Source organism: Centruroides sculpturatus, unplaced genomic scaffold (assembly GCF_000671375.1).
Source record: "Centruroides sculpturatus isolate CEXI.00-Female unplaced genomic scaffold, Cexi_2.0 scaffold1034, whole genome shotgun sequence".
In the NCBI taxonomy this organism is placed as follows: Eukaryota; Metazoa; Arthropoda; class Arachnida; order Scorpiones; family Buthidae; genus Centruroides; species Centruroides sculpturatus.
In genome coordinates this window covers 293,901-305,457 of record NW_019385172.1, presented here as the reverse complement: position 1 = coordinate 305,457, position 11,557 = coordinate 293,901, and the positions used below count along the sequence as shown (strand labels likewise).

The window sequence follows — 11,557 nt, the reverse complement described above, 5'->3', positions numbered from 1 at the left end:
AGTCTATATGTATATATTCTGATATCTGTGCATTATATATATATTTGTGTGCATAAATAAACACACACAAGTGACTTTTTTATATCTATAAATATGTAAAAGTTTATTTATTTGTGGAGTTCCTTTTCATATTTTTTAATTTTCTTATAAAATCTTTAGGTGTCATTTAAATAAAAATTTAATAAATCTGTAATCTAATAAATTTTTTAAATTATTAATTTTTCATTTTTATTAATGACGGATGAGGAAAAAAAAGACTTAAAAACGGACGAAGAGGTAATCTTATATCGGATCTCAATTCCTTCTATTTATAACCGCCAGACGCGACTTCTTCTGTGATATATTTAGCTTTGGATCTTACTCTTCCTGTCTCTCTCGGTGTGGTTTTCTACGATGTGGCGTTTTGGCAACCTGACAGACGGACTTCGGGAACGAGACTGCGGAGACGGAAGAACGCGTTGGCCGTTTGGAGTTCGGTGGTGGTTTCGGTGGGGTTGCACGCGTCTTCGTCGTGATCTTTCCCAAAATTATCGGTGATGGAGGATTAGGTCGGGTGCGGTTTCCGTCGGAGTGGACGAGCCTCGGTGGAACCGGAGAACTGGTTTACTTGCAAGGTGAGTCGTTTGTTTGGTGCCTTTGCAGAAGAAATTTGTCAACTCTTACTTTTAAGATGGCGTAAAAGTATAAATCAGATTTATTGTCGAGTGACAAAATTCTGTTAAATAAATGATTAAAGAATGCTTTATATAAAAATTTTATTTTAAATTTTAAGTAAAATTATTCACATTGTGAAGAATGCATTACAAAAGTAAAAAATCTCTATGTTCTATTCCAAAATAAATAAATTAAGTTTTTCTTTTGCACTAAAAACTGAGATTTTTGTGTAAAAGAAATGCTTTTTTTTATTGTCATAAATTATTACAATATGTTTGACAAATTATGAAAATACTTTACAAATAAAATTGCATAATGCACACAGAAACTGGTAAATTATGTTGCTTCAGATTAATTCAAGGCAGTGTATTTTTAGTTTTCAAGAACACTGTTTTGAAGTGGAAGCCAAGAACTATAGTTAAAGGTATTGTTTGCTATAAACCATAAAATGTTAAATTAACATTTATTGTTTGTAGCAATGGTACTATATTTACAAATAAATACGTAACACTACATATTTTTACTTATAAATAATGATGTAAATCTGTTTATATTTTAAAATAATATAAATATAATTTTTTAGTGAAAATATGTAATTGTTTTGAGGTATTGAAATATAAATTTAGAGAAAATATTTTTTCAATTTATTTGTACAAATGAATATTGAAAATTTTAAAATTTAAGTAAAATGCAATTTTAATTGAAGATTGGAAGAAACATTTTATTATTTATCAAAGAATGTAATTAAATTGAAAGAAATACTTTGTGGTAATGGAATGATTAAGCAATTTTTTTAATGGCATCTTGCCTAACTAGAAATATATTTCAAGCAAAACTCCTACTTGAATTTATTTTAGTGAGGATAAATAGTCAAGTAGATATTAGTAAGTTATTTTAAAATTTTACTGGTTTCAAATGCTATTTTTTTCTTAATGAAAATCAAAAACTAACGTAATAAATTTCATATATTTAAATTATGTATGGAATTATTTGTCCAGCATTCACAAAGCAGATTGTTGACACAAACCATTTCTGTTTTATTTTGGTATTTAGGCAATTAGCCAATAGAGTTTTAAAGTTAAAGAAACATAGTGGAGGACTTTTAAAATAAGATTTGGCCATTCAGTTAATATTCTATTTCAAAATGCTTTGGGATAAATGTCAATTACAAATGATTTGAGAATTATGATTGAGTTTAATGAATTGAGCATAAAGCATACACTAATTATTTAAAATTCTTTTAAACCACTGAATGCATTAACATTATTTTAATATATACTTTTTCCTGACATTTTTGAATTTAATTATGAATGTGCTCTAAATTCATAAATAATTTTTTGTTTAATTATAATATTAGTTATCAAAATACATACATTCATACATATATATCCTCATGCTCATTATCTGAAAAGGGTGAGCAGCAGGCAAAAGGAGATTACAATTTTTCAAACCATTCAGTAACTTTCTTCACACCTTCTTGCTCCCGATACTTCACTTTGATGTGGTGAGTAGGATTGCGTGCCCTGTAGGCCCCGTGAGCTATGTTGGTGGCAGCTTTGCTACCAATAGAGATATTCATACTTAACAGATCAGAGGATAGGGGCTAGACTAAGGTGGGATCACTGGTCCTCAGGTTGTGGGTTGTGCATAGGGCTTAATACCCCCACTATGTAAAAATTTTATTTTGTTAAAAGAAGAAAAAAGGAAATAAAGGCAGGGTCTGGGAGTAGTGGGGCTACTGACTTTGAGAGTTATCAAAATAGTTATATTTATGTTAAATAGCTAAAAAAGGATTTTAAATGACTTAAAATTTTAAGTTTCTGATAAAATATGAAAAAATAGTTTCTGTAGAATGTTGCTAAACAAATATGAAAAATTCTGGAAACATTGTTATATTCAATGCTGTATATTATAGTGTATAATGTACAGCAACTCCAATCTCCAATTTGTAGAAAGTTTATGATATTTGATATGCTGTCAAGAGCTTTAGAATAAGTTACTTTTGTTTTTTGAACAAATGAAAAATGTAGAATGTTTCTTTATTAACAAAAAGCAGATATTATTTTCTGTTAGTAAAAATAACGTTATTATTATAGGGATATAAATTGCTATGGGCCCTAACTTTTCTCTGGACCTGGGAAAAAAATCTCTAGCTCCTCCTTTTGACAGTCCTAATATTAATTAAAATTTTTATGATAGAATATTCAAATATACAGGCTGATCATAATTTACGTTTCACTTTGAACTGCCTGTAAAATCAAAAGAACTGGATCAGATGTTTTCAAACCTGGAAATGTTATAAAAGAGGTTATGGGATTTCATAACCTACAAAAAAACAAATAGTTCAAAATGTCACCACCAGAGAGAAAATGGCACTTTATGAACACCCAGTGTTTATGCAAATTTGTATTGCATGTCATATGGTTTTACTGCTAAAGCACCATTTATCATGACATCAGACATTTGTTAGAGCTGATAGACGTGATTCCCTGGCATATTCATAATATTCTGGCTGATATGCTTAGAACTACTCTGGAGAGCACGATATTGCATTTTCATCTTGTTTCAAGAAATGGTGGACAGCACATTGAACATCTGCTGCCAGGACTTGTTTGTAGTGTGTTTGACATAAAAAGTGCTCAGCAAGTAAACATATATATTAGAACACCTTAATTTTGCTGAGAATTATATATTTTAAACACAAACGCTTTCAACCTGATTAACAGGCCATCCTCAGGTCTAATCCTCAGGTCCATCTGTTCCATTTTCGTTTTTTTAGACCTGAGGATGGCCTGTTAATCAGGTTGAAAGCGTTTGTGTTTAAAATATATAATTCTCAGCAAAATTAAGGTGTTCTAATATATATGTAGTGTGTTTGGTCATCTATTTATGGAATAAACCTTGATTTTTCTCCCTGGTGGTGACTTTTTAAACTAATTATTTTTTGCAGGTTATGAACTCCCATGACCACCTTTATAATACTGTATTTGCTTGCATATAAGATGAGGCATTTATTCATATTTCATTGCTTCAAAAACCTAGGTCATCCAATATGCACAAGTGAAGGATTTCTTTACGTTTTTGCAATAATTTTTGTTAAATAACTTGTGTATTTGCATTTTTTACTGGATGCTCACCCTCTGGTGTTTAATTAAAAACAAAAGTATTTTATCTGTGTTGTTTCAATAGTTCTTGTGTATCATCAGGAGTAAAGATGAATAGTAATAGGAAAAGCAAAGCTTTTGAATTGAATTCCAATTTGAAATTCCAAAATCACACAAGAGCCTGATATAAGTTTTAATCCATTCCCATGTGAAAACAGATGATTATTTGGAAATCAGAATTTGGAGAAACTCATAAGTGTAATCGACGGAGAGTGGATTCGACTGTTAAGAATTGGCAAAAAAGGTTCCCAATTGCCCAACTTTACATGAACAAATCATGTTGTTGATTTTAAAAGATTTTTCCTTAAAGTTTAAAATACCAGTAATGTTTGTGGGACAATGTGTGCATTTACATGCATTTGACATTTTATTTGTAATTAAACAAAATATAATTAAATTGTATTAATAAATCTACTTTTCTTTATTTTGATCATTAAAGTCACACCTTGTCCTATATGCAAGATCATCTTATAAGCAAGTAAATACAGTATTTCCAGGATTGGAAATGTTTGGTCCAGTAGTTTTTATTTTATAGGGGTTCAAAGTAAAACTTAAATTATGATGACCCTGTACATGTGATATCATACAGTATATATGAGATATAACTGATATAATATATATACTACTGTAACAGGACACAAATAAACAAACACACCAATATAACAGCAGTAAAAATGTTTGAGAAAAAAATGTTTTTCTCAAACATTTTCAGTCTAATTTATATACCATCATCAGGAGTTTAATTGACAGTGCAACAAATTCAAAAGTATAAATTTAATGTATGTTTGAATTCAAACATATAAAAGTAATTTTAAAACCAAAAATAGTTTTACATAAATATAAGTACAGTTGTCCCTTGATAATCCGACAGGTATGGGACCAAAGGTGTGTCAGATTACCAAAAGTGTCCGGATTACTGAAAATAATTACATATTTTGCATTGTTTTGCCAGCAGTAACTTACAATATTCTCTACTCCAACTGTTCGAACAGAACTGCTCACATGAAACACACGAAATGTGTGTCATCGTGTAAAAATTGGATGGGGAGATTCACATTGCGACATGCTTCTGTGCAAGCAGACACGTAACGGGGATGGGTACCTTGACGGGAGGTGCGTCGGACTACTGAGCATGTCGGATTAAAAAATGTCGGACTATAGAGGGACAACTGTACTGTTTTATGTAACTTAAAATAAGTATTGTAAATAGATACATATGTTCATTAATTATGAATTAATGTAAATTTTCATGCAGAGACAATATCTCCATCTGTGTCATTTAAACATTTTAATAGTTTTTCATGAATAAACATATTCATGAAAAACTATTGAATCTGTCCTGCTGTAAGTAGGCTGAAATTTTGTGGAACAAGGCTCAGGTCATAAAAATGACACCTCTCCGTTACAAACAGTTATGGAAGAATGGGTAGAGATATTCAAGCAGAAAATTATGGGAGAATGTTTAAATGCCAAGGATGTAGACACACTTTCCTCCAGGTAGAAATTTGCCTTAATTTATAAATTATGAACATAGAGTTAGACCTCATTTAGTGCTTAGGATGCATTCCTAGATGACAAAGCGCTAAATGAAACAGTGTTAAACAAGGACATTTTAATCCACAGTAGATAGGGAAAAGGGAACACTCGACCAAAAATAAACAAATTTTACTTTAATTTAAATTTATTTTTATATTAATTTGCATAATAATATATGTTACATAACACACAAACATATGCACACAGAAATATGAAGTTCATTTTTGTGATGAAGGTCCTGGCTCTTCTGAAATTCTTGATTTTTTTTGTGATGAACTTGTTTAGTGTCATTTGTCACTTTCTTTTTCTTTTGTTAAGCAAATGTCAGTAGCAGGAGATTGAATCCAAAAGCCTCATCTTGCTTTCGCACTCCTTTCAAAATCTGGATCATTTGCTACAGTTTGATCAACGATTTCTGTTATCATTACCAAACTTTTACTAAGGAAATCTGTAGCAAGTTCTTTGTTCGTTTTCGTTTTCAGAATCTCTATTTTCCAGTTTCAACATGAATTCCTTGTTCTGCCAGTTCTTGAAGGTCGTTGTTGGTAAGGCTCTCACCAGAAACCTGCAGTAACTTCTCAATATCCTGCTCATCTACATCTAGTCCTGCTGTATTGATTAGGTTGACAATTTTGTCAATGATAGGCTCTTCTCATTGAGAATTCTTAGATACCTCCAGCCATACCTTCTTCCATACACCATTCATGCATTTGAAAGTTAATTCTTTCCAAGTGAAGTTGATATTGCCTATGGCATCCATGATGTTATATTTTTTCCAAAATTGCACCAAACAAACGTAGATTTAGGGAAAGTACAGCATACAATGAACCTTTTGCTGATTGATTTGTGTTCAGGAATAATTTTATTATATATGAATTAATGAAATGCAGCAATAATTTGAATAAGTGTAAATTTTAAGCTTTCTTTTTAGGCTTTGGACAGACCATGTTATATCGAATCAGCGTTAATCGAGGAAACTCTAAACGAGGTCTTACTGTATGTATATATATTCAATGAATTTATTTTACATTTATAAAGCAGTATTTATTTTATATTTACATAAAACCATTTTTGTTATCAAATTTGTTCTTTTGAATTTGTTTCTCTGTCAATTAAAACTCCCGATGATATGATCTATGAATTAGACTGAAAACATTTGAGATACAGTTAATACTGCTATTATTTTGGTATGTTTATTTATTTGTATATAAAAGGAATTGCTTTGTTGGGTGGTGTAACAAAGATTTTGCTCTGCAAAGATTTTATATGACAGAAAAACTCACCTTCATTTAAAAAAATCATCAAACCTCTGTGTGTGCTCCAGGAGTCACAGTGACAAAATCAAGGCCAGGGGTGGCCAACAGTTTTTTGCCCCTGGGCTGAATTGGAAAAAAACTTTTTCCACGGGCCAAACCAGAAGCTGCCCTAGGAAGATTTTGAGGTGGTGCGAGATCTCATTGTGGTGTCACTCCGTAGAGACTAAATTTTACAGTACATAGATACATTTTTCACATTATCATGCTTTATCAACATTCTATGCTGTACTTATGAGATTTGTAATGGAGGGTTAACTCTAAAACGCACAGCGAGTTATTGGCCTTTTTTTTTTAGGCATCAGAATTTTTCATTGAGCTATTTGGACTTGAGTAGCTAATATTGAAAGATTGATCGCGGGCCACATAAATTCATTAGACGGGCCGTATGTTGGCCATGCCTGATCAACGCAGTAGGCAATTTCCTGCTATGTATGCTGCAGCATGTCCTGTCTCACAGTGGCAACGGCTGCAATGATGCACTCGAAAAGATCCTGAAGGTCTCTGACCAAACTTGCATAAACCATATCTTTCAAGCAACTCCACAGAAAGAAATCTAAAGGGGTCAGATCAGGTGATCTTGATGGCCATGCTATCAGGCATACCAGACCTGTGCTTTCTCCTGTGGCCAAGTGATGACTGGACAATAATGCTCATGATTCAACTTCTGTGCAATCTTGCAGAAAAAAACAATCTATTTAAAACTTGATGAGTTTTCCCACCGGACACCACTTGTTACTTTTATATATCTTAAATCATTCATTTTTTGTGGCAAATTAAAATTGGGAACTTTCAAGTGGAACACCCTGTATTGTAAAAATGTTTTAAATTATAGTGTTACAAAAATGATGGGTTGGCTCTACATTTCTGTACTATAATTATTGAAATAAAAAGTTTATGTAAGCATATTGTTTGAAATGCATCATTTCTGAGGTATACCTCTTTAAGTGTCAGCAGCAAGTAGGATAAGAATTATGTGACACTGATCACATCATTATGGCTAAGTGTGTTTAGTGGGTTGTTCATATATTATTATATCAACCAAGAAAAATGGATCTTCCAGGAACTATTCTGGAAAATGAATTGATCATGCAGGATCTACATCTTGGTGTGTTCAGTTTCCAGATCTCAATTTTTTCAACTTCCACGTATGAGGTTATTTAAAAGCTTTAGCATATTATACTCTAGTTCATGATACTGCAGATCTTCATCAAAGAGTACAAAACGGATGCCAGCAAATCTGGAACACATCAGGGATTTTTATGTTGGTGAGGCAGTCCTTGGTATGATGGTCTCGACAATGCATTGTTGCACAAGGAGGTCATTTCAAACATCTCTTAAAAATCTACTATGTCAGTAATTTTCTTAATTAATTTGTTTTTATTGTTGCAATTTATTGTATTATTTGAACTCATTAAAGATAATCATTTGAACTGAATACAGATATTTTTCAAAGTTATTCAAGATGCATTCAACACATTAAAATAAATGTAAATACTTTCTATCAGTCTTAATGTAGAAGGTATGGTTGCTATATGTCCAAATTATGTGTGTAGCATTCTTGTAATCCAGAGAAAAGGTTCTTGGAACTTTTGAAAAGGAACTTTCTATCAGTGTTAATTTTAGTTGATTAGCAACTTTCCTAATTTATTCTGTTTGTGAATATTGTGAAATTGCTTACCAATTAAAGTTAATTAATGCTGATATATAGTATTTTCATTTATTTTAATACAAGTATTTTATTGTTTGAAGGAAAACTGAAGTGGATATATGGGTATACCTCAGAAACAATATTTTATGCATTTTAGACCATATTTTATTTCAGTGAGTATAGTACGACTGCATCTAGCCTGCTCATCATTTTTGTAATGCCCCGTGTATATGATATATTTACACTCCAGTAATAAAATAAAAATGTAACACCAAAATAGCTTAATTAGTTTAAATGTCATATGTTTTTGATCTCTTCAGTAAAGCAATTTGAACCAAATGTTTGAATAGCTAACCAGCTAAAATATAATATATATGTTACTGTGAAAGACTGACATCTGGCAAATGTCAAGATTCTCTGGTGAATGTCAGCATTCACACAGTCGTTTTAATTGCTAGATATCATTATTTCTCACTTACACTGGCAAATGTCCACATTCAGCATGTACTGATGGTGAATGTTGAATAAAAATATTTTTATTACGTTAAGACAAAAATGCAACTTTTTAATATGTCAAGATAGGAGAAAGCTTAAGTAACAGCACATGTAAATAAACTGTTGAACCTAAAATGAACAGTACATTCTTAATCAAAAAAGTAAAACTTACATATATATTATGTGATTAATGTTATACAATCTTATTTATTGCAACAACTTAAACTGTTATGAGACTTTGAATTTCAGAAGAGTTCCTTGCTTTTACAACTGCATTTATTCATGGAACACTTCTTTTTGCATTGACAGTGTGTATAGCCTTGCCCTCCACTTTTCAAATTATCTGCAGCTGCTTCTCTCAGCGATATTTCTTGAGAAGAAATCTCATCTATGGAAAGTAACTTTTCTTTACAAATTACGAACTGATTGCGGGTATAAAGCTGCTTGAGGGTACCTTTTTTGTTCGCTAATTTATAAAAGTTGGAGTCTTCCATTCCAACAACAACCGCCAACACATTTTGGGCATCTGTACAGTCACGGTCGACATCAGGGACTTGTATTCGTATAGTATCACCAATTTGAGCAGGAGGAAATTTTCTTTTTGAAGTTTGTAACATTTTCGTTGCTTGCAGTAGAAGATTCTCTTTTGTGGCTACTTTTTTTATAGAAATAAATTTGTGTTGTTCAGTCAGGGCTTGACAGGAAGATGTGGTGGGTTGCAGCTCCTCTTCAATATTCTCCTTTGGAATATGGTATTTGTTATGGCCACTGCTCAAATTTCCTTCAAAAGTATTAACAATTTCTTTGAGCTGTTCTTCGGTTTCAATATTTGTGATTTGTTCACCAGGCAAAGATGACGATGCTATGCCTCTTTTTGGTTAATGCCAAACATGGCTTTGTAAGAACTTTGACATATTCCTTTGTGATATGTAGTGTTCTTGGAAAATTGTAAAAAGGGCAAACCATCTGACCATTTATTTGTATCGTTATCATTCATCCATGCAGTTAACACATTCTGTATATCCTGATTGGCCCTTTCAACTGAGCCTTGTTTTTGAGTATGACGGGGCTTTCCATGAACTATCTTACATCTTTCCACATAGCGCATAGTTCGGATATGACTTGATTACAGAATTCCCTACCCATTATCTGAATGCAATATAGCTGGGGCACCAAATGTTAAAAATATTTGAAGAAGGTGATATGCTACTTCTTCAGCTGTCTTAGTTTTCAAAGGTAGTAGCTGGACAAATTTCATTAAACGATCTTGATACACCATTATGAACTTATATTTGCCATCCTTGTGTGATTACAGGTCTATCAGATCGACTTGACATCTTGAGTTTAATTCCGAACTGACCATTGTTTTCACAACAATACCTTTTTTAGGTGCACTTTAAGTGCAATACCTTTCGTTTCTTCTGGTTTTAATGGTACAACTAATTTCTCTTCATCATTAATTTTTAAAACATCAAAACGTTTTAATCGTCTGTAATCCAAAAGTGTGTTGCACTTAGTTTTAGCAGAAATCACTTCAGAAAGTATTTTAGAGTACTTTTCTTGAGAAAAATAAAAACAATTGTCTTCTCAATTACTTGTAATTAATGCATATAACTTTTCAAAAAAAAGTTCTTGGTACACTGCAGTATTCGTTCAATATAAATTAGGGTATTGGATAAAAAAATAAAATTTAAGAAAATGTTGCACGCACTAGCAAACCTTGCATAAGACTGACAAACAGCAGTGTTCCAGAGTATAACAAATAGATGCCATGTGATTTCATCAATTGTGGCAGAACAAAGGATTTGGAGACAGACTGTTGCCTTTCTGTCGACATTGGCTTCTCGGGTGTCGTTTTGACCTCCACCAAAGCTTATCTGTGCTTGTCAACATACACTGGCGATTGTTCGAATGTATAATAATATAACCAAATATTCGGTCTTTCACTGACATATTTTGTATGTGTCAACATTCACCAGAGAATATCGACATTCTCTAATTTCAGTCTTTTACAGTAACATATATATTATATTTTAAGTGATTATTGTGGCTATATGCCATATCTGCATTGCAATTGTGTATTTATATTTTATATTATATTTCTTGTTTCCATTCCTACTTTCCCCTTTGTTCTATTGTCTGTTCTACCTGGAATTTTCTTATTCGAACTTACTTTCTATATATGGTCATAGAAAGTCTGGAGAAAAAGAGAAGGGTGTGCAATCCTAAGGGTAAGAAGAGAGAATACTAGAGAGTTGTGGTTTGGACCATGGTGTGGACAGATGTATAGACAACCCTTTTGGTACGTTTTAGCATTGTACAGAGGGAACAAAGGACATGAGGTGTCGAGAAGAACTTTACTGAAAAGTCATTGAAGGACTTAAGGATATATTGTGATATTTTTCAGCCCAGTGATTAATTTGTTGAGGGATTGGATTTCCCGATCTACGACTTGAGAGAGAGAATTCAACAACAAGAGACCCTTCACAAGGATCCTGATACTAAAGTTTGGGTACCCTTTTTCTATCTCCTATTTCTGATCAATCCCCTATTCTCTGTCTTAGTTATATAAGTAATGATGTACTGTACATCTTAGTCATAGATTAATTTTTACATTTATTTGTAAGACAATATGGAACTAATGTCTAGATAGTGAAAGATTCTATGATTATTGTCATGTAGAGTAAATCATTCAAGAAAAGTGTGTATAGTATAAATATTCGGGTGACGAATATCACTAATTG

General features: G+C 32.1%; 1 protein-coding gene across 3 annotated transcripts in view; it reads left to right on the top strand.

The window, feature by feature from the left end:
- The first annotated feature begins 255 nt into the window (after nt 1–255).
- The window catches only part of LOC111635722 (titin-like), a 159,325-nt gene continuing 148,023 nt past the window's right edge, over nt 256–11,557 (top strand). The window contains exons 1-2 of one of the 3 annotated variants that reach the window (XM_023380780.1): nt 256–614; nt 6,286–6,350. The gene's annotated coding sequence lies outside the window, so the exon portion shown is untranslated. Of the gene's footprint in view, nt 615–6,285; nt 6,355–11,557 lie in introns of all 3 variants that reach the window. The other 2 variants (XM_023380782.1, XM_023380781.1) reach the window with 2 other exon arrangements.